This window comes from Pecten maximus, chromosome 6 (assembly GCF_902652985.1).
Source record: "Pecten maximus chromosome 6, xPecMax1.1, whole genome shotgun sequence".
In the NCBI taxonomy this organism is placed as follows: domain Eukaryota; kingdom Metazoa; phylum Mollusca; class Bivalvia; order Pectinida; family Pectinidae; genus Pecten; species Pecten maximus.
In genome coordinates this window covers 35,950,468-35,956,467 of record NC_047020.1, presented here as the reverse complement: position 1 = coordinate 35,956,467, position 6,000 = coordinate 35,950,468, and positions in this window count along the sequence as shown.

Here is a 6,000-nt window from a genome sequence, read left to right as displayed (position 1 = left end):
CCACTTAGCGGAGACAAACACACGATCAGATGACAACAATGTGACTGATTAATCCAAGTCTTTCGATGTCCAGACATTCCTCGCCGAACATTCTTTACCCGGGGTACGGGTTTGGACGATAAACATTGTAGGACGGTACCCGGGTAGCTATGCGTGCAGACTTTGATATATTGTGATATTTTGACCAGGTTGGGGGTTGAGTGTTCTCCAATTACCTCGAGTAGACTTCTTAGTGTGGCAGGGGGAGGGCAGAACGGCCGTCATCACTGGTCTTAGTCTACCCCAGACAACTGTCAGGAAGGCATGGAACGTTACGTAGGGGTTATAAAAGTATAAGATACAACAAGATTGAGTTGATAATTATGTTTTTCTTTTGTTTTGTTTTATTGTCAATGGTAAACCGAAGTCGCTGTGGACTTATTGAATTAATTTGTTAAAAAAAACAACAAAAAAAACCCCATGAAAATAGAAAAAAAATTAATAAAGAATAAAATCCGCATATAAGACATGCAAAAGTTTGATGTTGCATTTATCCTATTACATATTTTAACTATACTGTACCTAACGTTGTGTCGTCTATCGTCTAGTCTAGAATACACCCAAGTAGGTTGATGACCAGAATACAATGGGGAAGCCAGTCCTCACATGACCCTGGTTTTTGCTAGGACATTTAGCCACATCAATCAATTCATCCTTCAGAAGTTTTTGTTTCCGTTTTCTAATTGTTTCTGTTCAATATACAATATTGAAAAAAATCGTGTATATTATCAAAATGTTTCTTATAGTCGAGACCTACTTTTTTCAACCCCCCCCCCCCCCCCCCAAAAAAAAAGGAAAGAAGAAGAAAAAAATAAATAAAACAGAAACAGAAACAAAGAAAAGAAATAATAATAAAGAAAACAATTGCTATTGTCAATCAACAACTTATTATAAACAATAGTACCGTCATCGGTACAAAGCTCGCCTCACATTTTATTTAAGCACTGAACTGTTTTTGTATGGTATTTGTGATCTATTTGGATGCCAGAGCTTTGCAAGCAGCAAACAACATAATGTGCGTTAGCATATTATGATTTGTTTGCTTGCAAAGCTCTGGCATTCAAATAGATCATAAATACCATACAAAAACTGTTCAACGCTTATATTTACATTCCTTCTACATTTTTTGATTTTTTAAATGCTATAATTCATATTTGAAATTCATAATTCCCGCCTTACCGACACATGTATACCGATATTTTAACAAAAATATATTGCAATATTCAAAGGTAAAAAAGACAGTTTTAAATAAGTTTTGTATTGTTGAAAGCATTGAAATTATCATTTTTATGAAACGTATTTTACCTCCAAGAAGTATTAGCAAACCCCACACAGCAACCCTACCCCCCCCCCCCCCCCCCCCCCACACACACACAGATACCCTGAAACAAAATATTAGAGCTCTAGTACAATTATAAAGGATTTAACTGTTGCCTATCAACACTTGCACCAAAACCTCAACATTTGGAAACCAACGCTGAGGCCAACGGCGACGCCGGGGTAGCAACATAAGCTCCCCATCTCTTTGAGAGGCGACCTTAAAAACGATATCATTTGTTCAACTTAAAAGCGAACAGTACCTGTCATTGTCTTCTTTAGATCGCAGTGACGTCAGAAAGAATACAATGTTATCAGAGATATAGAAAAAGGGTGAAAAAGGGGGTATCTTAACAGAGTTAGTTCCCTTAACATAAATGGTTCTCCTCCGCCTCCAAAAAAGACAGAAGAAAGTTAGTCATCTCCTACAAACAACTTGCAGCGGTTGAGATCAGTTTTTATTTTGTAGACTATCCACCGTCCTCTCTACAGAAAAAGACATAGAACAAACAATTCCAATTTTGCGTGGAGGCCACACAGTAACCACGTGTAGTGATGAACACATCAGGCCTATTCACGGATTCGTCGAGCTTCACGCTATAGAGGACTTCGTCGACACTTTCTGTACCAATTCCACACAGCTATAGTCGCCTCTTACGAAATGCTGAGCTCATAATATATGGGCAAGTGTGAGCCCGTCTACAAGAGATGTCAAAGCTGCAGAAATCAAAGCCCGCTTAGTTACCAACACATACAACCTGCAATGCAGAACTGCAAAGTTTAACAACAACCCGGATAAGACCTGCCTACTAGGCAAAAAAGAGGACGAGAACATCTCACACTTTCTAACTCGCTGCTCTAAGTTGGAAGAAAATAGATTAGTTCACCTGCAGAAAATTGCTAACCTGCTGCTGAAGGAAATGGGACCTGGAAGCTTCAATGATTTCAAAAGGAAAGATCTTCTTGTACAACTCATACTAGATCCAACGTCAAGTAAACTGCAAGAGGTCACAACTTTAAGTAGCAAGAACAAGCATGAACTTGAAAAGCGAACAAGGATTCTTCACCTGAAGTTCCTGTCTGCCAATTCCATGCAGTGTGTGAACAGAACTGATAATTCATGAACTTTAAAGGAAGCCTCCACCTGATCTGCCTAAGTCAGAATGCAGGAGGAGGGATAGGGCAAAAACATTTCTGTTCAAAATCTTTTTACAAAGCGTTTTCTCTTTTTTAGAGCCTTTTAATGTCTGACCATTTTCTTAATTTTTTATATTGCTTTTATCAGATCCATAAATTACCTGTATATACTTTATAGCCATACCCTTATGTGCATGTGGTGTTGGTCAGCTAGATATTTTTTTTAACACAATATGCATTATCAATGCGATGGACTCACCCTGTCTGGTTTTACAAACACTTTTATCTATATGTATTTTACCATCTTTACGATGCTACTAACGTTCTCCAGGATATTATGGATTTTCTGGACAGCTCCTAATAAAAAGGAGAGATAAACACCAAGATAAGACAAGACAAGTGATATTTCCTCAAAAGTTGGTTTCTGAACAGAGATGACCTCTGTAGTCATAAACTGATTCATACATGTATATTGATTAGTAAATAGGCACCCCATCGGAGAAAATGCGTTAATTTTATTTAGTGCATGTGTGTATATCTAAATATGTAACCGCCCTCTCTCTAAAACCTGTTTATAAATATATAAATAAATATGCCATCTTGTTTTAATGTTTATGTAACATTTATCAGGAACGGGCTTTATATAAATTGTATAACCTGTGTTCAATTCCTTTGTTACCAATAGAAATATGTTTAATTCAAAGGAAAGGTACTGTCAATGAGAGATAATTCAAAGGAAAGGTACTGTCAATGAGAGAACATAAATAAAATGGTTAAATATTGGATTTATATAAACACTCTGTGTCTTAATATCCAAACAAAAAACAAACAAACCAATAAATAGATTAACTAAATTATTTAAAGTTTCTACCACACAATACCCTGACATAATTAAATTAACAAAATCTCTTTTAAGTCTTCGATAATTAAATATTTCTTTTTGATATTTCATCAGCATTTAGACATTTAAAAGTTAACATTGTAGTTGGATGTGGGTTAGAGTTTATGCTCTAAAAGATATCGTTTACATTATCCGAAGAACTTGATTCAGTCATGTATCACTAAAATTTGTACTAGTACACGATTAATTTCTTTTTAAAACACGTTGAGATCGCTTTGTATCGTAATGGCTAGAAATGTGACGACAGCTCTTGACAAGCACGTGAGATGACCGGCCACCTTTAAGATGGAAGTCTCAGATACGCGCATGTAGGTCGGAAACGTCTTCTTTGGAAGAATTAAAATTGAAGATGAATGGACTCAAAATGACAATTGAACATTGATCTTATGTCTATACTTACAGATAAGTATACACGGGTTATATACGATTTGCTTTATCGCCATGTGTAAGGACAGCAGACGGGTGCGTTCGGTAGGGTACACCACTACACAACTCTGCCATCAGAGGAGTCACTGAACCAAGAAATAGTCCTAGGTTCTTTAATCAGAAAGGGTATGAAGTGATGTACAAAGGATTAGCTCGACCTCTTACGTGTGCCAGACATGGAACAGCGATAATGAATTCCTTCTTTAGTAAAGATATACAATACTCCTCAGGTGTTAGAGAGGAATATTATTGAGTTATACCGTTCTTCGTGGGTATCAAGTAGCTTTGGTATTAGAGGAACAACGAGCGACAAAGTACAGCGCTTTGTCGTCCACCTATCGTCTGATTATAAGGTGATGAAACGTACATGATTTAATCTAAGGTCACCAATAAAGGTCACACAGGTATTAACACAGAATCGGTCTGGTGTCAAAATGTGTCGTTCCAGAATTCTATGTGTGGTCATGGTTTGGATACAGTAATTGTCAAGTCCTTAAGAAATTCAAATATATTTATAGTAACACAGTGTATGAATGGTATAAGTTATCCATATACATATGTATACACGCGACAAGGCAACATTATTAACTGTGTAGGTATATGTTTTTTTTATCAATTCAAATATTAATTCTAAATTTATCATAATTTTTTGAAATTTTGGCTGAACACATTTTATATTTAACTCATCCATAAAAAAATCATATATTTTGGATTGGGTGTTTTACAATAACATACAGACGGGTGCCAGCATTTTTGTAAGTTTTAGAAAATAGTAGGCCAGTATACAGGTGGTTTAGCCAACGTGACGTAGTGATGACCTCAGAGAGCGTCTCTCGTTACAAGTGACTTAAGTACGTGCATTCGTGAATAAAAAAATACCTCGGACATGGTCCAGTTTTCCTGAATGTTATATAGCAACCTGCATGTCCCCTACTGTTTTAATTATATCATTTACATTGTCTGATCTCTCACATTACCGACACGGAAAATTCACGTGCACCAATAAACGGCGATATAAAAAAAATCATGAAAATAATTGATTTATAAGAATGTGACCATGAACTTGAATTTTAATTAAACTGTGTGCTTATATTAAAATACCCCAACACTGATATTTTGGTCCAACTTGGGGATCGAACCAACCTTGACATTATAGAGTCTATACAATGCTGAAATCACGTTGGCCTTCAAAGCCAACGGTCACACTAGATGTTCAACACGATCGAAGGATTTTCAATAAAACGCAGATACAAAGCACCTTAAAATAGAACTTTAGCGGTAATTATCGTATATATATATCAAAAATGGAAAGGACATTTTATCATGCAGCTTTTTCGTCATTATCTGTCTGGTTAGCGATCAAAGTCTAGTTTTCAATTATCTAGTAGTAGGACGCAGGGCTACGTTACCGAAGGGTCACTAGTTCGAGTCCCAGCAAGGGCGCTGTGTTGTATCATTGAAAAAATACTTTACTTCGTTGTGTTCCAGTCGACTCAGCTGTAAATGAGTACGTAGTAGGGTACTACAAGTAATGTTGAGTGTAAGCTGTTAGCGCCAAAATGGCAGCTCCGGCTGTATTCTCTCCAGGGAGTTGAGAAAGACCTCGGTTAGTTTCTAAACGCTCAATAACCAAGGATATTCTTTTGTGAAAAATTCAGGTCTGAAGTTGATGAGATGGGACTAGATCATTGGTCCTGGAAGATGGACATATTTTTTTTATTACCAGTTTCATCTCATTGATACTGTAATATCCTGACAGAAATAGGAAGAGAGGGCTTATTAATATTACAGATTTTGATTGAAAACTGTAATATAATATTGGAAAGTTAAAGTATTCCTTGCAGTTTCGACCGAGAGAAGGTCTCTGAAACCTTGTCAGATTGCAATATCAGGCAAGAAATTTAAGCAATCGATATTTTCGTGTTTTTAAGTTTAAAGTTATTCTAATAGAAACGCTAACTGTTCTGTCTTCATACCAACCTATGAACATACATGTATACGAAATAAATATTGTTTTTTTATGTGTAGATTTTTTCATAAGAAATATTTAATTTACTGATAATTGAAATTTGAACTGAATTTAAGACAATTTAATGATGCGTGATGTACCTCAAAGACACGCCACGAGTTAACGGGGTCACGGGGTCACGGGAGCTAACAGTGCTGGTGAACCCCAAGGC